The sequence below is a fragment of the Carassius carassius genome, chromosome 23, assembly GCF_963082965.1.
Source record: "Carassius carassius chromosome 23, fCarCar2.1, whole genome shotgun sequence".
NCBI lineage: Eukaryota > Metazoa > Chordata > Actinopteri > Cypriniformes > Cyprinidae > Carassius > Carassius carassius.
The window spans coordinates 29,734,377-29,759,438 of record NC_081777.1 but is presented as its reverse complement, the minus strand read 5'-3'; positions in this window follow the sequence as shown (position 1 = coordinate 29,759,438).

Here is a 25,062-nt window from a genome sequence, read left to right as displayed (position 1 = left end):
CTGGTCGAGCCCGGAGCGACTGTTACACATAAACTGTCTGGAGATGATAGCGGTCGAACTATCTCTGAAAGCTTTCCTCCCATTTTTAAAGGGCCACCACGTTCTGGTCAGATCAGACAGCATGTCAGTGGTGGCCTACATAAATCGCCAGGGTGGTGTCAGGTCAAAAACCTTGCACACCCTGACCGAACGTCTTCTGACATGGGCACATTACAATCTGCGCTCGCTAAAGGCAGCGCATGTACCTGGCATCCAGAACCGGGGCCCGGACATGCTTTCCAGGGCGAATGTTCCCCCTGGGGAGTGGTCTCTTCACCCACAAACGGTTCAGTTGATGTGGAGCATCTTCGGCAGGGCAGAGGTCGACCTCTTCGCCTCAGAAGACAACGCTCATTGCCCAATATATTTTTCAAAGAGCAGGGACGCGCTGGCCCTCGATTGGCCCAGACGCCCGCTTTATGCCTTCCCACCGGTCGCGATGCTACCGCAGGTCATCGATCGGGTCAGGAAGAGCAGATGTGCTATGCTGCTAGTAGCCCCACTCTGGACGACCCAACCTTGGTTCTCCGAGCTGATGCAGCTGTCCAGTACAGCCCCATGGCCAATACCGCTGCGGAAAGATCTCCTCACGCAGCTGAAGGGCGCGCTCTGGCATCCCCACCCCGAACTTTGGGCCCTTCATGTATGGCCCCTCAACGGGTACCCGGGAACCTCCCTGAGGGAGTGTTAAAGACCATTACGGAAGCCAGAGCGCCCTCAACCAGGCGCCTTTACGCGCAGAAATGGTCAGTGTTCTCCACCTGGTGCGGGACACGGAACCTAGACCCTCACTTATGTGACGTGACGGAGATACTCTCCTTCCTACAGGAGCGTTTAGATGCGGGCAGATCCCCGTCTACGCTCAAAGTGTATGTGGCAGCCATTGCAGCTTCTCATGCTCCGGTGGCCGGCCTATCACTGGGAAAAAATGAACTGGTCATTCGTTTCCTTAAGGGAGCTCGTCGGATGAACCCTCCCCGACCCCCTTCAATCCCTTCCTGGGACCTGTCTACGGTCCTAGAGGCCTTAAAGGGCCCCCCTTTTGAACCGCTTCAGTCTGTCGATATGAAGTTTCTTTCATTCAAAACCGCTTTTCTACTGCCTCTGGCCTCAGTCAAGCGAGTGGGGGATTTACATGCGCTATCTGTAAGCGCTGACTGTCTCGAGTTTGGGCCTAATGACTCCAGAGTCATTCTCAGACCAAGACACGGCTATGTCCCCAAGGTGTTCTCAACACCGTTCAGAGCACAGGTCATCTCGCTGTCAGCCCTTTCCTCGCAAAGCGACGAAAGCAACGCGAGCTTCATCTGCCCCGTCAGGGCTCTCAAAACCTATATTGCGCGCTCCGCCTCATTCAGGAGGTCGGACCAGCTCTTCATATGCTTTGGTGGGCGCACCGGAGGTCTCGCCACCACGAAGCAGAGCCTATCGCGATGGATAGTAGACACTATCTCGCTGGCTTACAAATCTAAAGGCCTTCACTGCCCGTTCGGCATCAGAGCCCATTCCACCTGAGGTATGGCCTCGTCATGGGCGTGGTCCTGCGGGATACCACTGGATGATATCTGTGCGGCGGCAGGCTGGGCCTCTCCGTCCACATTTATTAGATTCTATAATCTGCAAGTCCCTGCCCTGCAGGCCAGGGTATTTTCTATATAGACGTGCTAAGCCTTATCACGTCCCCCTTTTTTCGTTCCCTATATAAAGCTCACTAAGATTGGCTGTTAGGACTGGGATTTCTCCTGCTATAAAGCCCCGGGCTCTCGCCTCGGGCTGTGACAGGTCGAAGTTCCCGAGCACGCACGGCGTTTTACATTGTGTTCCCATAGCGTAAGCTGGCTTACGCAGTACGAGAGTACTCTCGAAAGGGAACGTACTCGGTTACTAACGTAACCTCGGTTCCCTGAGATGAGGGAACGAGTACTGCGTAACCTGCCGTGCTATGTGCTCGGACCGGGTGATCGCTTCAGTCGATTTAAAACCTGATCCCTATGGCGAAGCGGTGGCTTATATAGTTCCAGCCACGCCTATTTTGGCGCGTTCTGACGTCCAATGGGCGCGAAGAGCCCCCATTGGTTCGTTCCTCTCCGCCGCCTCACCATAGGTTGCTGCAGTTGCCACAGCACAGCCAATAAGCGCGCGAGCCGCTTCGCTTAGGTCTGCTGTGCTGCAGCACTGCGTTTTACATTATTTAAAAATTAAGGATAATTTTTGGCTTCATATTCTCGAGAAAAGGGGACCTTTTCCCATAGCGTAAGCTAGCTTACGCAGTACTCGTTCCCTCATCTCAGGGAACCGAGGTTACGTTACGGTTATCATGTTATTGGGTTATCATGTTTAACCCAGCCTACTGGGTTGCTTTTTTATGGTTTAAAATGACTACATTGCAGGGTTTCAAAATCCAGAGTGGGTGTTTTTTTAACACTGTATTTCAGAAGGAAAGCTACTGTATTTAGAAAATGTTCAAATTCATTTAGCATGTAATGCTTGAGGAGGCAACGTTTGTGAGCTCAACGCCGCTTTGCAGCCGTTACCGTCGAAACCTACCTCTCCCGCTCTTAGCGCCTCCTGTTGGCAGAAAATGAACCCGCAGATTGAGTGTAAGGATGTGGGGGAAACAATGCATTGCTACATTAAAATGAACCCAAATTGAGCTAGGCATTAAACCTACAAATATTGTTCATTTTAAATATTACTTTTACACACAAATAATAATTATCAAAAGGAAAATATTTATTAAAAACAAGAGAAAAGTCAAAAAGTAACATGTAAGAAGAAATGCAGAAAAGGATGGCATTAACAGCTACAATTCATAAAGCATTGAACATTTATTGAATATAAATTAAGATCAAATTGGACTTTGTTCAATTGTATATATTGTATAGAAATATACGAAAACACTATTATACAATAAATTTACAATTAGTTAGGTTCTTTACCAACTATTCTGGCATGACAGTACACAAAAAACATTAACTCTGATATTATAACATTTAACAGATGTGTGTGTGTGTGTGTGTGTGTGTGTGTGTGTGTGTGTGTGTGTGTGTGTGTGTGAGAGAATGTGAGCATGTGTATGAATGACAGAGTGTAAACTCTTCTACTAAACAACACAGAAAAAAGCATTTAACATTGTTTTTACAAATTATACACTTACAGTTTGTTTCATAGTCCATGAATACAGATCATGCATCACCAGAGGCGTCGTGCCCATTCGAAGTGAGGGGGCACGTGCCCCCTCAGATTTCTGAGCCAAGTGGATTTTAAATGCAGCTTCCAAACGAAATAAAAAAAATTGCAGAATAATATTTTTTATATATTTGATACAATCACAGCGGTGTGATTAGATCGTTCAGTGCACAGCATCAGCTGCTAAATTCAAATCTGCGTTCGCTGGCTGGCACTGAGCCAGAGACAGACGCGTTCGTACAACGCTTCATGATAACCAATCAGAAACTATTCTGTTGCGCTTATGGATGCAATGGCCAATGAGAGACGTCCAGAAGAGACATCACTGAAACGCAGTGTTTTGTTCACTTGCTCGCTGACTGAATTATTTAGCGAATTCTCTCATCAGATACAACAAAAAGTGCAGATGTGCGTACGAATGTAAGTAAGATATTCGTTTCATAATGTAAAGTGCTTCAGTGATTTTAATGGGAGTTTTTGAGAGTGCCTGAACTCTGGCTAGACTGAATGAAAATGTTTTTTGATAATGTAAATGTTCTTTACTCTCTGTAAAATGAAAGTGTTAAAATAAGTATCTTACAATATTGTTATTAAAATTTACATTAAATGCAAATTCAGTCGTATTAAAAATATTTTATGGCATGATATGGCACTTAAGTAAAAAGTCAGGTTTTTATGTGTAGTTAATAGATTACACTACATTTCCATATATTGATCAAATAGCAATCTATAAAGGTGCAAAACGCGTTTACCTACACATATTTGAGAAACTAGATATTTCCTGATATATTAAGCATGTTTGGAATTGTTTTGAATAAAAAGGAAAAAAAATAATAAAAAAATAAGCCTATATCAGTTATACAGTGCTTTCGTAGAATGACTTATTTCAAAATATTCAAGTCTTATATGTTTGGAATGACATGAGGGCAAGTAAATGATTTTTTGTGTGAACTTTACCTTTAAGAAGGAAGACCAAGCATGATGACTCTCCAAATCAGACAAGACAACTCCAAAGTTGGTTTGAGTTCTACAATGAAAAACACCAGACATCAATGGTTCATAGGTGTGATCGTCAAAGGACAAAAAAGCAGGAAACTATACAGTGCACTTACCCCCCACCACACGCACACAGTGACATAATTTATATAGTATAATAATAAATAAATAAAAAATATTGTACTTGTTTTTTGTTTAAATGAATTCATAAATTAAATAATTAAAAAAGAGAAGAAAAATTTAAATACACATCTAAATTAAATGATTGAACAAAAAAAAATCATAAAAGGAGTAATGTGGGATATATGCTTCAAAGACTGGGCAAAATAGGGATGAAATCCAAAAAATCAGTCAATAACTTGCTGCTGACGTGCACGAAAACTAGCCATTTATTGGGCATTTCTTGTCCTCCCAGATGTTTTGTTTTTCCTTATTTCTATGGTGTCCTTTACATCTATTAAAAATAACATCTTTATTTGCCTCTATATTTTTGAAAGGTATCTTTTCTTGTGCTTTTGTTCAGCCATTTTGTCAGTGCTTTATTATAGACTTCTATGATTGCTAATTCACAACAGAAGACGATTATTAGGTTGAACGTTCAGAATACAATTCCATAGGTTATATTTCAGCAAAGAGTATAGAAGTAACAAGAGGCGAAATTCAATAGAACGTTCCATAGCAACAAACGCACCCATGCGCAGAGCTGCAGCTCCGCCATCTTGGACTGAATGCAACACAGCTGTCATAGAATTGAATGATACCGGTTCCAATTCAAAAGCGGTTGAGGGAATTAAATAGTAATTTCTAGTTTTTATAGCAGACATCCCATGTCTCTAAAATGTGATACACAACTTGTTCAGATTTTTTGCTTTCATTTTCTTGCAGTTATAGAGTAAAATATATTTTGTAATATATATATATATATATATATATATGTATATTTTATATAGAATATAAATAATTATATTTTTTAATTTGTACATTTTAATAAACTCAAACTTATTTAACTTTTTTTCTGTTTCACTTTTCATAATTTATTTAACTTCAACAATAACCTAGCAAATGTCTTCTTTAAAACAAGACCAACCATACAGTAAGTCTATATTCCAAAGCATTCTTGAATTACAATAAAAATCATTTTCTAACTGTTTTTAAATGTTTTAATCATTTTAAAAGTTTTAAAATTGCTTGTTTTATTTTTGTTATTATATTTCTTCATGATTATTTTACTTTCTTTTATGTAAAGCACTTTGAATTACCATTGTGTACGAAATGTGCTATATAAATAAACTTGCCTTGCAGACATAATGTTAATGCTGCAGTGTATACTGTAGTTCTGCCAACGGTAAAGCCGTTGGTTCAGTCCAAAATGGCGGCAGCGCGATAGCAGCGCCATCTAGCGATTGTTGTGAAAACTGCAACGGAGTTTCGCCTCTTGTTACTTCTATACTCTTTGATTTCAGCACGAATTTCGCAAATGGACAGCGACTCTTAAGTTGCACGTAGAACGTGTTCATGTCAAGTAAAGTTTTTGGGAAAAGCGCGTGGAATTGCGGAATTTATAACCTTGCACGTTGAGAGCGCTCTTCAGAGCTAAGATACATTGATATCGGGAAACTCGACCCAGATCAGATTTAAGCATTCATTAAAAAGTGAATCGGTTCAAAGGAGTCATTAGTTCGCAAATCGGACGAGTCATTAGTGGACAGATATGCTCATATGCTCCGCGCATATAACGTTACTCCCAAATATATTTTTAGGTCGCACAGATTAAATTTCAGGAGCATATGTGACAAAAATGTTGGCAAGTTCGAGCCTTGTAGAAGCTGCTAAACTTTCTAGCTAGAAGTAAGCAATAACCAACATCGCGTTACTTTGCTAAGTTCGTTTAACATTAATGTTATGGAATCATGACAAAAGTGATCAATTGATTGGTCAAATTTTACTAGACCTACATATAAAAATGAAAGACAATGTATTGGATTTGCTTACATGAATCACCCGTGTTCACGGTCTTCGTCAGTCAACTGAAGCAGTTCACGTGAGTAGATGGTTGGGTGTGTGCGTATTCAGAACGGTGCGCGTACACTTTGAACTTCAATCGTGACAAATTATTAGACTACTTGCGGAGTGACATGACATGTTTTATTGGCACAAAAAACGTTGACAGTGGTGAGTGATCATTATGTTTACCAATACCCGACCCATCGCAACCGCCTACACCACCCCCCCCCCCCCCCGGATTTCCCGATTTTTCCGGAAGAATCACACCCCTAATGGTTTTAATGAAATGAGCACGTTATCAAACTGTTGCATCAAAATGTGAAGTAAACTGACAGAAGACAACAGAAACATTTATTTTCTAAAAATAACTTGCATTAAATCTCAAAAGAATGATGAAATTATTTAAAAGAATTATTTTACTCTTAGTAAAAAAAAACAACAACTGATAACATGAAATTATGAAGTTTACTTGCCTTAAACTATCTTTCCCTCTCTTCAGAAGAAGCTGAGAAAACCACCTCCTCACACAAGCAGCCTTCTGTGTCCTTAACTCCAAAGTTAGTTTGAGTTCTGCAAAGAGGGACATCAATGGACATGAACATGTGATCGCACTGTTGTTGCATCAAAATGTGAAGTAAACAGGCAGGACACAAGAGAAACATTAAATAAAAAAATTAAAAACTCACATCAGTCTCAAAAGAATGAAGTTGTCTCTGGATTTCAACATCTACAAAAACAAACATTATTTTAGTCTTAGTAAAAATAAATTTAACGATGTTATTCTGAAGTTTACTCTCCTTAAACCCATCTGTCCCTCTCTTCAGGAGAACACATCCTCCTCCTCACAGTCTACTCTCACACAAACAGCTTCTGTGTCTTTAACTCTCTGCGCGAGGACAATGAAGACACGAGCTGGGCAAGTCTAAAATATTACATGTAAAACATACTTTTATCAGTTACCACTTCAACAGCCTCAAAATAATTATGCTAGCCTTTACTACACAATGCCGTTTCCTTTAAGAGACGAACATACATTCAGTTTAACCACGAAAAACCGTGACCATAACCGTCTATTAACGCCTCAAAAAGTAGAGATAATGTAAAATCTTATGTAAATATGACAAAATACATTCACGGACGTTATATTAAAATAACCTCTTCCGTTCAGTAACGTTAAATGATGCCGTTAAGACCTCCGTGTCTGAGGCGAAAACAGCATCCGTTTTTTTTTTTTTGTAATATAAAGTTAAGCATCTTTTTTTTTCTTTTTTTTTTTATAATTATAAATATTTGTCATATTTGTTTTATTACAAATATACATATGTTTTTTTATTATAAATATAAGTTAATAATATTCTTATAATGAACAGTGATTATTGTATTCCGTTAAACTTATTATTATTATTATTATTATAAATGGCAAATATTTATATATACAGGCCATTACTTTATCAAAGAAGCAAAGATTGTCTAGCAAAATATATGTTTGACATTTTGGAAATTATATAAAAAACGTTTTTTTTTTCTTCCTCGAGAGCATGGATAAACTACCATGAGGTGGTTATAAGCATGCATTATTTTACCAGCCATCATTATTGGTCAGATATTCAGAAGTGTATCCATAAGCTAGTTTTGAACAAGGTTATTGGCATGCTTTATTATACATTATACACTGTTTTAAGTGTGAGTGCTAGTTGAATCTTGAGTGAAAGTTTCTACCCAAATCAGTTTCTTATGAGTCTCCATTTCTGCTTTAGCTTCCTGCAGTATATAAGCAGCAGACAGCAAGGGAGCTCGTTATGTTTTGGAACAGACCTCACGCTTCATGTGGTGCGCACTGATGCTGTTTTGTCTTTCATTTCTAATTCTCTTTATCTATGCAATTGGCAAAGCTTCAGCTGTAACTTTCTTCATTAACCTCATTACCAGCAGTGTCCATCAGTCATGTGTTTTGTTTGGCTAAAAGCTGTGAGCTGTTGCTTTTAAGATTTACCTCATGTGAAGCAGTCAATACTGCTGCTCTCTGTCAAGTGCATGCGCACTAGATGAAAGTGCAGAGAAAGGAACTGCGCACTCGCATCGCCTCACGCAGATTGATGAACGCTCTTATTGATTGTGATGTTGCAGTGTTGCAAAGATTTCATGTTTTACCCAGGTTTTGCTTGTGTTCACCCAAAGACATCATGAAAGAATTGTTCTTTTTATGTTATGTTATTTTCGTAGAAATGCAAAGCTTGTTTTTTCGTTGTTGTTGTTTTTTTTTTTTTTTTAAGCCCCCCAAAATGAAACTTCTGTCATCATTTACTCACCATCAGGTTGTTCGAAACCTTGACTGACTTGTGTTGTGTTGTGTGGCATGTGCTAAATCAAAATCCACTCATGCAGCCCATAAATAACCTTGAATATTTCTATTCTAAACCATGCATACTTAAAGTTCCTTCTCATTTCACTTTCAGATAAGTCTTTCCTTGAACTTTCTGTCTCTTCATCCCTGTCTATGAATAGAAGTTTTTATCCATTTGTTTCTGTTAATAAACTGCCTAGCGGTTAATTTTCAGCAGCGATTAGTTCCACTCAGGTTCAGGTCAAGCGTCGTCTAAAGTGGAGCACTGTTTCTCTGGGGTTCAAGAGTTATGTGATGGAAGCTTCATAATGAAATGCTATTGTCATGGTGCCCGTCTCTTATTTGGAGCGGTGAAAGTAAGTCAACAGAGTCAAACTAAAGGCCTCAGCCAGTCAGCGCTGAAATATATCTGTGCTGAAATGGCTTTTAGGGCCAATAGATCTGCACCTGAGTCCTTGATCTGATTTAGAGATGACTCTGTTGTTCCTAAAAGTATATGCAATATAAGCCTTTATCTTTATCATTTAGTCTGTTTGTCTTTTTTCTCCAGTAATTTGCAGATATTCATAACATTTTGTTGCAGATTTAGACGTACTGGCACAATTTAAACTGTAAAGATATGTATGCATGTACACTGCTGTTCAAAAGTTTGGGGTTGATTTATATATATGAAAGCACTGTTTATTACGTATAATATATATATATATATATATATATATATATATTGTAGGGGAATTTACAGTTAAAACCCAAGGACCAGATATGTCGCAATGAAGACCAGGAGTCAGAGATGAGTTCAATAATTAATAATAATTTTACTTGAAGAAAATAGTTTGCAATTTCATCAGCAGAAGTCAGCTTCAATACTCTCTACGGAGTTCAATATCATTTTAGCCACATAAAATTTTTTGTCTCAAAATAATGGCTGTCATCACATGGTCTCAGATGGTTCTTGACAGCCCATTTCCATTAACTCTTTATAAATGAGCCTCTTTTCCTCAGGGTCTGATCCCCTGGCATAGTTGCATCAAGTTGTGGACGCTTGTCACAACAAGCAATCAAGGAATGCGGTTGCTGGTGATCAGTTCTGGAGGAGCTCACATTTTTGAGGCAGATTGCTGTACTTCCTACAGTTCCCCTCTTAATGATGCTTTAGGGCTATCAAGCATCCGCTTAACTCCACTACCATCTCACATATAACACCTCCCTTCTGGGCAGGTGCCCAGTGGCGGTGACCCCCTGCCTTAGGTTGTCCCCTATTGGCCAGAAGAGGATCTTACCAGTCATTGAGAAATAACCTCATGCACACTGGTAGAACCACTCTTTCCCATTGCAACATCCTCGACAGTCTTCTTCCAGAATCCAGTATTTCCTGCAGCTTAGGAAAGGTGCACACAAGAACCATGAGAGCCATTGACAGCACCAACTACTGTTAAAACATTGAAAGAGGTTAATCAAACCAGAGGTGGGTAGAGTACCCAAAAACTGTACTCAAGTAAAAGTAAAAGTACTTCTAGAAATATTTACTCAAGTAAAAGTAAAAGTACTAGTCTTGAATAGTTACTTGAGTAAGAGTAAAAGAGTATCGGATAAAAAATCTACTCAAGTAGTTAGTTACTAGTTACTTTGGGTCATATATACTGAGCCTATTTTTATTTAGATATATAGATAAAATGTATGTAATGTATGTGTGCGTTTATAAATGTATATATTTCATCAGCCTTTACTCCAATTTATGTAATTTATTATAAAACCCTGTCTGTTTACTTAAGTAACAGATATAGGTGTCATGCCATAACATATTTTTAATACGACTGACTTTATATTAAATGTGAATTTAACATTGAAAGTTAATGTGATATAAATATTGCTACTAATCTTTCATTGTTCAGAAAGAGAGCAAATAACATTTACATTATTAAAGATCATTTTCACTGACAGTCTAGATTTCAATCACTCTCAGAAACTCCCATTAAAATCACTGAAACTGTTAACACTGTGAAATCAATATCTTAATTAAAGATTCGTACACACATCTGCACTTTGTTGTTTCTGACGAGAGAATTCGCCAGAAAGAGGTATTCAGTCAGTGAGCAAGTGAAGGAAGCACCGGCATTTTAGCGATGACTCATCTGAACGCCTCTGATTGGCCAATGCTTTAATAAACTCAAAAGAATCATGTGTGATTGGTTATAATGCGCAGCGCTGTATAAACGCATCTATCTCTGGCTCAGCGCCAGCAAGCGATCACAGATCTGAATTTAGCAGCTGATGATATGACTCACTGAGTTCTCACGCCGGTGTGATTGTATTAAAATTAATAAAATCTTAATCGGCTATTTTTTGTCTTTTGGAAGCTGCATTCAACTTGACTCCCCTCTGTTATAAGCCACACACGTACAACAAACTAATGTCACAGTGGTATCGTGTACTGTAATCGAATGTAGCCCAAGTTATTACCTGTTAAACAGTAGACAGCACACGTGGTGTTCATCTAATAAGGATCTCCATCGCTAGCAAATAATAGCCTTTGCAGATTTCAACTCAGTGCAGATCCAGCCACGTCTTCAACGCTCTTTCTGTTCTTAAACGTTACAACTCCGAGTGAACCACTTCAGATGCTCAGCGCGTGCGGCAGGGAACTGAACGACTCATTCAAACTGATTCATGAACCAATTCACTCGTTTGCCAATTGGTTTGATCAAGCCTTTGAACAGAATTGACTCAAAAGAATGAATCATTCGCGAATGGGCATCGCTCATTGCCCAGAGAAAAGTAGACTGCGCGTTTGGAATAAACTGAAGCATTTATAACATTTATTGTATTAAGATAAAGTAACGAGAGGAGCGTCGCCCACAGTAACGAAGTAAAAGTACAGATTTTTCCCCAAAAATTTATTTAAGTAAGAGTATAAAGTACCCATCTTTAAATATACTCCGAAAAGTATTAGTTACCCCAAAAAATTACTCAAGTAAATGTAACGAAGTAAATGTAACTCGTTACTACCCACCTCTGAATCAAACTAATATTTAATCGGTAAAATCAATTGGATACCTCCAAACTATCATGCTGAGATTACTCAGTGAATTTATATTTCACACCCTCCATTCATTGTAATGTTCTGTTGCTTCTGTAGCTGCAGCCATCAGGCCCTGTATGATGGTGGAGACTAAAAATAAGACAGATTAGTTACTGGTCATAGAACAAATAGCAATACAACTGTTTAACTATTCAAAATTATTACCTCTATAGCTCAGGGTCTGTATTATGATTTTAAAGACCTCATGTCTCTTCAACAATTGCTCCTAAATTGTTATTCATTATTTTTATAATCTCTTATTTCTTAAATGCATTGGGCAGTTGAACATTTAACTACCAATTGCCCTCTTAATGCATTAAATCTGAACTCTTTTTATAATGTCCTTTAGCATCTCAGTGTCTATGATTTGACTGAAACACTGTGCTGTACTATAAATAGCTTATCACTTAAACACAGGCTCAGATAACGGCATTTTAGCTTACTTTGAATGAGAGAGAGAACTCTAAGGGATTCAGCACTCGTAACAATGCATTTTCATTCATTTTTAACATAATTTCATCGTACTATCATTTTACTCTAGCCCAGTTTAAAACTTGTCAGAAATTATATGCATTTTAAAAATAAACATCTTTATATTTGTATTTTTACTTTATTTTCACAACTCAAATGTTTCTCAAAGTTCTTTGCAGTCATTGTCATTACTTTTACATCAACTTGTATTTATTCATTCACTTAATTCTGGCCATGGCTTCGGAATTTCAACATTGGTTTTAAATCTGTCAGAGGTTATCTGACCCAGGTATATTACTTCGGTTCTTGCTAGCATGCTGTCTTCAAAGTTACTTTGAAACCCCCGTTTATGTTACTTGTTTACAACTTTATCATCTCATAAGCAAACAATAATTCTATTTTTTTTTATGATGCTGCGTGGCTTCAATTTTGCAATCCAACAATAAAATTACTCTTTTGGCCAAACATTAGTAAATATAGGAATTACAAATTTTCCACTCAGAACAAGTCTCTGGTATTTTTACAGCTTAAGCCAGAGTCATGGTGGGGGCCAGCATGAGATAAAAACAACTGCTTCATTGCAGTCAAAGCAATCTTATCTTTTAAAGCAAAACATAAGCTTCTAAGTTTTTATCAAAATGCTACTGCCAATTTGTGTGCCTATACAGTTTTTCTTTCAACAATTATGGAACTAGAACAGATTTTATGGTATCATTCTTTGTCATTTAAACCTATGCACAAATAATAATAATAATAATAATAATAAATTTTATTTGTAACGCACTTTACATCAATTCAATGACCTCAAAGTGCTACAATGCACATAAAACAACAAACTATATACTATAAACTTTAAAATTAGCGTAAAAAGAAAACAAAGACATAAAAATAGCACTTTTAGCCATAGGCTTTTCTAAAAAGATGGGTTTTAAGTCCTTTTTTTAAAAGAGTCAACAGTTTGTGGGGCCCTTAGATGGACAGGGAGAGCATTCCACAGACTGGGTGAAGCTGAACAGAAGGCGCGATCGCCCATAGTTCGAAAACTAGTCCTCGGAGGCTGGAGGAGGTAGGCCTGTCCAGAGCGGAGATGGCGTGAGGAGGAAAGGGGGGTGATGAGTTGTTTGAGATATAAGGGGGCAGTTCCATGGAGGCACTGGTGGGTCAGAAGGGAAACTTTGAATTCAATCCTGTACTGGACAGGAAGCCAGTGGAGGGATTTTAATCAGATTAAATCATCACTCAATTACTTCTGGGATAATTTGAACACATCAGCACACATATTTAAAAAAAATTTTTTATCTCTCTGGTTCTTTCTAAGTTTAAAGCCAATCAAGTTTTTGTTTTAACATTACAATCAGAATCAAAGCTCAGACTGACCATTCTTTCAATGTATTCAGAAAATATTTTTAAAGTCAGAGCTTCAGAGCCAAACTGTTTACAGCATTTGCTCTCTTCCGTTTCATTATTTCTATCAGGGCTGAGCAAGTTACCTAATTTGTCAGTCATATTTCTATCATATCACTTGAGGCTGCGATCTTACCAACAGCACTTGACTTCTGTGTGATGAAACTGCAAAGTATATTCCAGAATTTCCATATACTGGTCCAATTCAATCAGGGTCATGAAAACTAAATTTAAGATCTTCCGGGGTTGTTCCTGATGCATCCCAGATCAATCAATACTTTCCCTTTGCATATATCCCTATATTTTTATAGGTGCACAAATGAATTATCACTATTTATTTGTTTTTAAACACTAATTTTGGATACTCTGTTCCCTAACCACTGACCTGGCCTATTTCTAAGCTCGGTGCGCCCCCGTCTGTAATGGTGGGTGATCGAGAGTTGGAAGAGCGAGTTACGACTAGAACCCCCGTCTAGCGTCTTCCATTCTTCCCGGGATTTCCCATACCCCTACTTTGGCTTACCCGGCCATAAATGCACTGCCCTTTATGGCCTCTCGTGCTTTTCGGCTCTCTGTGCTTGACCCAGCACTGGCTATTTACGGCCCTACGTGTCCCTTGTCCCTCGGTGCTTGGTTCACATGCCTGTTAAGAATGCGTTTTTGACCCCCCCCCCCCCCCCCCCTGGACTGTGCACACATAGAAAAAATTCACGTCTCTCTCTAAGACCTATAGGTGTGCACTTGTACCCCTGTAACTGTACACATCTTTAAATATATCTTTTCCTAAGACCTACCGATGTGCACTTGTACCCCTTTTACTCACAAGGTTACTTCATTTACAGCTGTACTGTGACACCAATTTACCTACTCCACCCCGGAGCTGGTGTCTACCCCCTCACGTCTGAGTGAGTCTATCGTTCCTCCTTCTCTCGACCCCCTCCACTTACAGACAGTCCCTAACCAATAATATTAAATATAAAATCTTTCCTACCTTGGTTTGATGATTGATCAGGGATGTCACCAAAGAACGATTGCCCGTGCATCCTCCACCATTAACTGTAGGGGAATTTACAGTTAATACCAAAGGACCAGATATTTGGCAATGACGACCAGGAGTCAGAGATGAGTTCAATTAATAATAATAATTTTACTTGAAGAAAATAGTTTGCAATTTCATCAGCAGAAGTCAGCTTCGGTACTCTCGACGGAGTTCGTAGGCCGCCCTCCCGTACAACTCAAAATCAACCACAGTTATACCCTGACAGAGGATACTAATTGCGTCAATACATAAGTCAACAAAATTCTGATTCGTTCCAAAACCTAGATAAACTCTCCAAAGACGTATATCTGATACGCTGGACACTGGCAGTTGATCGTTTGTCCTGCGACTGTCTGAGCTTCTCCCTGTACAGACAGATACTAACACACATACACAGAGAACTTATCTAAAATTCAAGGCTTTCTAGCACTGGCGAGTGTCTTATCATTACGGTTGGATACACACACATAATATGTGGACATTAATCTTGAGGAAAAGAAATACAGGGTAGAACAGGATTCTTTAATATCTCATAAGCGCACATAAGGTTACACATTTCACTGTTGCCATAACTTGATTAATAGTCAAACAAGAAATCATGTAATAATATAATTAATATCAGTATGAAGGATATGGCAACTCGGCATCCACTCCTTCAATATATATATATATATATATTTACAATTTATACTAGCTATTTCTATCTTAAAACATTTGAAAAGTAATGTATTTCAGTGATAAAAGCTGTATTTTCAGCATCATTACTCCAGTCTTCAGTGTCACATGATCCTTCAGAAATCATTCTAATATGCTGATTTGCTGCTCAATAAACATTTCTGATTATTATCAATGTTGAAAATGTGTGCTGCTTCCAAAAGAATAGCAGTGGACATTATAAATGTTTTTACTGCTACTTTTGGTCAATTTAATGCAACCTTGCTGATTAAAATTATAATTTCTTTCACATTTTGGGTGTAAATACAACAAAAAACGCATGTCTGTAAGTTTTTTTTTTTTTTATGTGATTGTGTGTGTTGTATATTACATTATTTTATATTATAAATATATTTTTGAGGCCAATAAGGACTACAAAGTTTGTCCGATTTAAAATGTTTTGGTATTTACAATTATAGCAATTTCTTACCTACATTTTTTTTAAACTATAAACTTATTTCATTAAAAACTGTGAAATTATGCGTGAGCTATGACTGTCTGTCATTGATGCAGGAATAAAATGTGAACACTAACCACAGACCTTATTTTTCCTCTAATATGAAATGTCACTTTTTGCATTCTTCATTTGAGCCTATCATTTGAGCTGTGAATGTCAAGTGATTAATCAATTTAGAGTTGCAGGAAATGACATCATGACAGCAAGTGCGTGCGCAGTTTGGATGTTCACTAATGTGATGCTAGAGACTACAAGTCCATTTCATGCTTCTAAAACCTAGTAAAACATCTAAGTCTGTCAATGAAGAAAGATGTTTTCTTGGTCCAGATGATGTAGTTATCAACTTGCAAGGCAAACTGGGTCATGCTAAGCAGGTGAACTTTGACCCCTTGTACAAAACACACTCGCGTTTTCAGGAAATGTAAAAACCACAATCATTTTGGAGGAGAAATAATAACAGGCCGTGTCGATATAATGCAGTAATCATAGCTCTGAGGATTCAGAAATCTCACAGGAGAGAAGAGGTCAAGAGGAACTCAACTGAAATTGTGCATTCAAATAAGCCAACATTAACAGCTCAGAAAAGCAAACAAAGTAAAGAGAAAATCTGAAGAAAATAAAAACCTGAAGTTGCCCAATGAAGCCTGACGAGGACAAAATCTTCTTAAACTAAGTCGTCACCTATACGTGAAGCAAAAAAGTGTGATGTCAGGGCCGTAATAAACAGTGCTTTCAAATCAGCCGTGCCAAAGAGCAGAGCGATGGAGTAACAGAGCACACAAGAAGAGATCCTGGTTCTCCGACTTCTCCTTCATTTCCTTTTTAGTGTGGCGACTCGGCCCTGGAGGAGTAATTACTTTAAGGAAGCTAATAAAGAATAGATTAGGCTGCAACTTTGAAGAACTCATTTCAAATGATGCGTAAGAGAGAATAGGCAGTCTGAAGGCAATATGCGTATGCATTGGAGCCCGGGGAGAGAGACAAAGAGGGACATGGAAGAAGGAGGAGGAGGGAGAAAGAAGAATGTGGTGAATGGGTTCTGATTTGGAAACACTATAAAAGGTTAATTAGATTTGTTTTTTTTTTGTTTTGTTTTTTATCCAGCCGAGATGTCTTTGAGCAGAGTAAACAATGGATTCATCATCCAAATGGATTAGCTAGCTTGCATGTGAGAGACGAAGGAAGCCATTTGCACTTTTTGCTAATTGATTTGACTGTAGTTTTTTCTGTGCTCTGCTATACGTAGCAATCACTTAGTAAACAACAAAGGTGGCCTCTAATAATGCCATCGCGACATGAGAACAAGGTTGGTTTTAATACAGTGTGAAGTAAACAATTTATTTGATAGCATTTTGATTTTGGTTATAATATAATATAATATAATATAATATAATATAATATAATATAATATAATATAATATAATATAATATAATATAATATAATATAATATTTTGGTTTCTGTGGAATTTGGAAATTATTTAGATTTAGATTTTCATATGATTGATCATTATTTTCAAAGTATGGTTAGGAACTTGCTTTAAATCAAAACAATTTATTTATTTATTCAGGAGCGGGGTCATAATTACATCTTACTGCTTGTTTTATCTGTAATTCAGAAATTGCAAATAAAAATATTTTTGAAAAAAATTGAGATATAAACGAGAAAGGTGTTTATATGTTTATTTATTTGCTGCATTGAATTTTCATTGCCTGATTGATAGACATTTTTAGTGTTTGGAAGGGTGTGACTGGGGTCCAGCAATTTTTGTAGCAAAAACATGTTTGGTGATGCACGAAAGAGAAAATATATGAAACCAATAAACAAAACACACAAATTGTCATATTGCAGATATTTTAAGAGATATATTGCAGGTTGGTTTATATTTAGATTGCTAGCTAGTGGGGTAGACAAACTGGACAAATATCTGCTGTTTTCTCAAAGGTCTGTTTTCACTTTTGGGGATGAATGAGGTTCAGAATGAGCATTGGAGGTTAATGTTGTTCAAACAGAGTATTTGAACTTGAAGAAAAGTCTATACCTAAACCTCAAAGGGTTAAATATAGCTCCTTAAGCGGGTCTTTTGGGAATTGCGTTAAAACGTCAAACTAAAAATATCAAATCTCTTTAAATTAGTCTTTCAAACGCAATGAAGCATTCGATGCTGGTGTCTGTTTGAAAAAAGCAGGGATTCTGGATTAATCTTTGAGCATTCTGCCTCACCCTCTGGCAAAAAGTAAATAAATCATGCAAAATTACAGAAGCAGCGTGCTTTCGGAAGGAATTGAGTGGAATTGAGAGTGACGCCCTGGATTTTTACAGCCTCTCACCATTTCCTCCGGGTGCAGACGAGTCCTTAAAAGTCATACGAGCAAAATTCTCATTTTCCAAAATGTTTCTCTCTGGATCTGTCTAGCTTTGTGTTGGGTGCCGCTCGCTCAAATTGCTGCACTGCTGCTGCTGCTTTGTTCATTGCATTCAAAGCTGCCAAAACTCTGTCAACAGAGGGCCAAATAAAACTATGAAACAACCCACAATAGCTGAAACGGATCAGCAGGCCAGCCACATGGGCTTTGTATTCATATTGCCTGAAGCTATTTTAGAACTAAAACATTTTGGACATTTAGAGAGATAGACACTGACCAGTGTTGACATGCATTTTTCGATTAAGGTCCATATTCTGAGGATCACAGATGTGGTTAATATTAAATATTATAGTATTGAAAAGACCTGCTTTAAACTTTTCCTTTTGTGATGGATGGATGGATGGATAGATGTATGGATAGATAGTGAGGATGATTTTTAATTACTTTTAAATAATTATACTCCACAGCTACTGTACTGTACAATATTTATTTATGCATGGTATGCATATAAGCATAAATATAATGACAAATATTAAATTTATAACTAAATTAGTAATTATAGAAACTTAATGTAATAAAATGTTATTTTATAAACAATGATGAAAATGTTAATTGTTGTTGATAAATAAATAAATAAATAAATAAATAAATAAATAAATATATATATATATATATATATATATATATATATATATATATATATATATATATATATATAATGTATATATATAATTTGAAACACAAAGCATTTAAGTTGCATTCAGATTCAGATTCAGATGAAATATTGAAGTAGCTGACACCTGGTGGAATTCATTATGCCATAGATCTTAACAACAGCCTCTGGACTGCTAACAGCAAAACAGCCCAACGGCATCAACAATCCACCCCCATATTTTAAAGCACAAAATTAAGTAAGACTGCTGAAAATGACTGCTGAGTGTTGTCTGCACATTAAACTTACCACCGTAATGCGAGAGTGCTGGTGGTTCAGTGTTAACTTATTAATATTTATATTTCCAAAATAAAAGAACTATTTTATATATATATCGTTAATGTGTTAATGTACACAATATATATATATAGTTTTTTCAATGGGAAATTGTTAATTTTAGAGTTATTATAAATTATAACTTAAAGGGTAAAAAGGAAATATTGTCCTGATTGATTTTTAAATGTCTCATCCAAGACAAGAAATTTAATCACCTTAAATAAACACTTTTTCTTCTTAAAAGACAGTTATTGACATGCCTATCAATTTTAGTCTTCATTTGCAACAACACTAATAGTATTTTCAGATATATCTGCTGGTGTTCAGGCTGTCCTTGTCTCCAAACTCATCTGCGGGAGGCATGTGCGTCCCAACGCAGGAGGAAATGGGAAACGCAGGAACATAGTGACTGGAGCTCATTAAGGAAAGCAATATGCCTGTGAAAGCACATCAGAATTCTTGCATGATAAATGTGCTATATTTGTTTTCTATGAAGTGAAATTAACTAATCTTTTCATGGCAGAGAAAGTGTGTTGAGTGTGCAGCAGCGGTGTTTGTTACTCATCACATCCTCGCAAACTCAAGATTGAGACTATTTGCTAGAAAAGTCGAGGAAATTGACTGTGGATCCTTTCGCAGACAAAATTAAGAGGATTAGTGACTTTATGCCTTGATGACACACAATCATTTTCAAACTGAAAGCTACAGCATACGCCGTGAAAACTGTAAAGAATTTTGTTAATAAGTTAAAGCAGTTACACATGCTATTGTCAGTAGTTCAATGAGTCAGAAGAAAGAAAGGAATTGCAAAAATAATCACCCTCAGGGCATGAAATTAAAGCATTTCATCTCACTATAAAGTATTAAAGCATTTCATAAAACTATAATAGACTTTTAGAAATTAACAAGGGAAACACATAAATTTACAATACCAACAGCTGGCATATACCCCTGAGGACATTTTATTTGCGTAAAGGTTGCTCTGTCATAGCCGGAGAGACTTTATCAACCTCTCCGTTATAATTCATTGAAGTAGCAACTTTGCCTCAGATGTTTCTTCTAAACCTCTTTAGGAAAAGCAAAAAGGGACAACAGAATGGTTCATGTGAATTGTAATTCAGACTTGTATGAATTTAATGAAATTTTGAATTTGATTTTGAATTTTGGTAACAAAACTAGAACATTGTTTGAAAAATTGTGATCTCTTCTGATGTTACAGAGGAAACGTGAGATTATAGGGACTTTTTGTTCTGGAGAAAAATCGGAAAAGCATTAACTGCAGGTGATAATGTAGATATGAGTCACATATGCTACTTCAAAATAGAAATACTATATAATGCAAACCGTTGAGTTTTTATAGGTAAGCAAACATCCAGAGATAAATGAGTAGCAAATTAATCAACTTGCATTTATTTATACTTCACTTTATACCATACAAATTAATTGTTTCAAATCAGCTTCACAGTAATAAACAAGAAAATAACATCAGTATTAATGTTGCAAAGTTATTCAGTTATGAAACTAATTAAATATCAGCTGCCAAGCAGCAGTGAAAAGACATTAGTGTCATCATTCAACTCAATTTAGATCAATGTTGATTTAATTTAGTTCAATAACTGTGAATGTTGCAATGTTCATTATGAACTCAGTTCAACTGTAAAAGTAGCTCTACAGAAAATAGTAGTGTTATTTTCCACCTCAGTTTAGTTCAGTTTTGATTCAGTTTAGTTCCAGAATAGTGCAAAATTTATTCAATGATTAAAAAAAAAAGAAAAACGCTCAAATCAGCAATAAGCAGCTCTAGAGAATATGGTCAGTATTCAGCTCAAGTCGGTACAATGTTGATTCAGTTCAGTTCAATGACTGTGTTGATGTTGAAGAGTTTATCCATTATCAAACAAATTTGACAGAGCCATAAAACAACTCTTCAGAAGACAATAGTGTCATTATCCAGCTCAGTTTAGTTCAAGTTTTGCTCTCATTCAATAATGTCAGCGCAGTCATATTGATAAATCTGGGGTTACTAGACTTTGAGCGTGCAAAATTGTCTCACTGGCTGTAACGGTCGTGATATGGCGTCATGCTGTGAAGCATCTTTTTAAAAACTTAAATTCAACACATAATAAATTATAATACATCTAAAATGTAAAAAAAAACATACAATCTACTATACTGAAGCGTTGCAGTTTTGCAGCGTTGTTATGCTGTAACGTAACAATCTGTCTTTGGTCACACAGTATCATGTGGTGCAAGTTCGCAGGCTAGAGTTCACCAAGTTCGAACTCTAGAACACAGCGAAACACTAAAACATTTCCCAAGGGCGTGCATTTCCGGTCTGACGCATTCACATGCATATGAATGGAAGTAAATGTTGTAAGATGTTGTTGTTGTTGTTTTTTCATCTTTCTTTTGGGGTAAAAATAACGCATGAGGTCAATAAGTTATTCTATATATATTCATCATTATATGCTTTGATATAATGACAAACAGTGTGAATTATAACATTTCAAGTCTTAGTGGTACACTTTTCTTTTTTTTTTAAATCTAATTAATTACATAATGTGGTGATTAATTAATCAAATTAATTGCACATCAAATTTGGAGAAATTACTCCCAAAGGATAATTTAAAGTCATTGTTGTGTAAAGCATCAAACAGGCATTACAAAAATACATATAGCCTACTCTTTTGGACCATGTGAGTAAATGATGAAAGAATTGTCATTTTTGGTTGAGTGAACTATAACTTTAATAATTTATTTTCTTAATTTTATTATTATTACTATGAAAATATAAAATTATTTATTTAATGAAATTGTAGCATATCAGACCCAAACCAGACAAATTAAAGAGTCGATCAGGACTGTGGTTGAAACACAAGCCAAATTCCTCAGAAAGGCAACAGGAGGTTGTAATTAATTCCTAGTGCCTCAAGTCAGAAACAAGTTAACCAGCGGTGTTAGATTAACACCATTAGAAGAGAACATTTGAGCTGTGGCCAACAAGCCAGTTTAAATACTCAGGACACCATCAAATTTAAAATTTAGTATGATTTTAGTTTGCTTTTAGTCATAACTGTTAGCGTTCTTTGAGTGTGGTTCCAGCGTGCCTCGGCCTGCACGCCTGCTGCTACTTAGCCACGATGAGAAGAAACACCACCTATTCTCGTCAAACAGTACTTCTGTTCTTTTACTATAGTTTCTTTTCTTTTCCGTTTGAGAGTTTTGTGTTCTGAGTTAAGTTTTGTAACGCCGTGTCTCCGAGTTTGACCTCGAGTGCCTGTTTAACTTCAACCAGCCACACAATGGCATCTTCAGCCAACGCCCAACCACGGGCTTCCCAAGACGTCACTTCAACGACTACTGAACTTCCAGCCAATCAGCGACATCGGAAAACCCCCTTTCAACAACAAAAAAAGGGAACCCACTTTACACAGGAGACGCAAGTAACTCCTCCAGACATTTGTACTGATGTATCTAATATAATTTTAACCTCATTGAGGAACTCAATACGAGGGTTAATTAAGTGATTGATGGCTGTTCATGTCTATGCAATTTCACGTATTGCTGTAAACTTGGGATTCCACATTTTCATTCTCTTAAACTCATTCTTCCCTATCTTCCTGCAACATTTATGAATGTGTGAGTGCGTGCTTATGTGTTAGATTAGTTTATGTCTTTGATTTATCTAATAAAGCATTATTCATATTGAAAAGAGAAGTATCTTGTGTTTTGTGCTTACAAGTTAATGTCTTAAACTGCCGATCTTGTTACTATGTTGTTACTTGATGCGGCTCATCACCATCGATCGGTGTGTGACATCAAAGTATCGCAAAAGCTTCGAGAGCAGACGACTTGTTGTGCTTTTGAATCACTCTCGCGGTACTTTGATGTCATCGGTCTGTGCAGCGCCATTTCAAAGCCAACACATATGCCAATGGTTCAACGTGACAAATGATTCACCAAATTCATTCAAAACGTGGATTAAGAAATGAAATGGCGCTGTGGGTTGCTCAGAGATGAACAGTTCTGCTTTGCCTTTATGTTTTGGTTGGCAAAATTGAGCAATTTTAGACAACATTGTGTCTTAAATAACACAATATTAACTTCTTATAAAGTGTTGTATAAGATGAGTATCACATTTGCACTAATGTGATATTGCACTTAGCCTAATTCTCGTGTAATATTTTTTAACTATGTGATGTAAATATGAGACACAATCTCAAACGTTTTGCCCCATATCTTGAATTTTAGGGATATTATCTATTCTCTATCTTTAACATTGTTAAAGTACAAAGCTGTTTATGATCATTTTACAGTTCACCTTCATCTGACTGCTACATTTTGCCCTTCTCTTATACTAGCAGGATAATTAAACTCACTCATGACAATAACACGTCATTATAACTCCCAGATGATCTTATATAAAGCCGGCGTGTGATCCGTGTATAGGAGGTCTTATGTGTGTGAGTGTAAATGCCACACTGCCCAACCGGCATGTCACACGGAGCAGTGCAGACGTGATAGGCAGGTGTGACATTTACCCTTATAATTTCATCCTCCCCTCTCCCATCCATCTGTGTCCATGTCACACACACACACCTCTGCTCACAGCTCACACTGTGCTCTCTGTGTCCATGCCCCCTTCATGTATACAACATGACTAATTATCCACACATCAGATAATCAACACATTTTTAAAGCTCTGTCTGTGTGTGTTTCCCCATGTAAAAAAAAAAAAAAAACACACATAGTATTTCGATTATATAATTAAAGTGCTTTATTTCCATACAATTTTGTACTTGATACACTAAAAATGTTTCTTTAGTACTTCTTAAGATAAACTTAAGATCATCAAAGTGTACTCAACTAAGCTATTTTGAGACACCATGAATATGAACTAAAATGCACTGTATTTACTGTGTGTATTTATTATGCATACTGTTATATATATATATATATGTTTTGCCTTTATTTCCTAAAATATATTTGGGCTATTTTTAATAGGTATCTTAACCTATATTGTCCAAACATTTTAACATTTTCCTAACATTGGAAAGTTTTATATATATATAGTCTTAGTTTATATATGTGAAAGTGACGTGACATTCGGCCAAGTATGGTGACCCATACTCAGAATTTGTGCTCTGCATTTAACCCATCCGAAATGCACACACACAGAGCAGTGAACACACACACACACACTGTGAGCACACACCCGGAGCAGTGGGCAGCCATTTATGCTGCGGCGCCCGGGGAGCAGTTGGGGGTTCGATGCCTTGCTCAAGGGCACCTAAGTCGTGGTATTGAAGGTGGAGAGAGAACTGTACATGCACTCCCCCCACCTACAATTCCTGCCGGCCCGGGACTCGAACTCACAACCTTTCGATTGGGAGTCCGACTCTCTAACCATTAGGCGATGACTTCCTATATATATATATATACAGTCAGTGTTGGGAAGGTTACTTTGGAAATGTAATAGGTTACAGATACAGATTACAAGTTATCCTATTTAAAATGTAATAGTAGTGTAACTTTTTTAATTACTTTAATAAAGTAATGTAACTAATTACTTTTGAGTACATTTTGATTACTTTTATAAATTTCTAATGAATGTTAATTTGCAACTGTTAATCATCTTCAACCATTTTACACCATGCAGGTTTAACCTTACAGTAGTGCTCAATACTGTCAGACTTTGACCATCCTTCATCACTTAAATTAAGATGATCACATTTGAACACATCCACCACACAATCAGACTTTAGTACTGCCTTTTACTTAGAGATTTATCTGAAGTTCAAAGCAGATTTAAAATCAAAAGAAATAGTTTATAGATACTGTTTTTGAAACCAAATCTTTGCATAACTACAGGCATCTAACTGCATCTAACAATGGTTTGGGGAAAAATAGTTAATAAAAAAATAAAAGCATATACATCAACTCAAATACGGTTATCTAATAAGCATGTGTCCT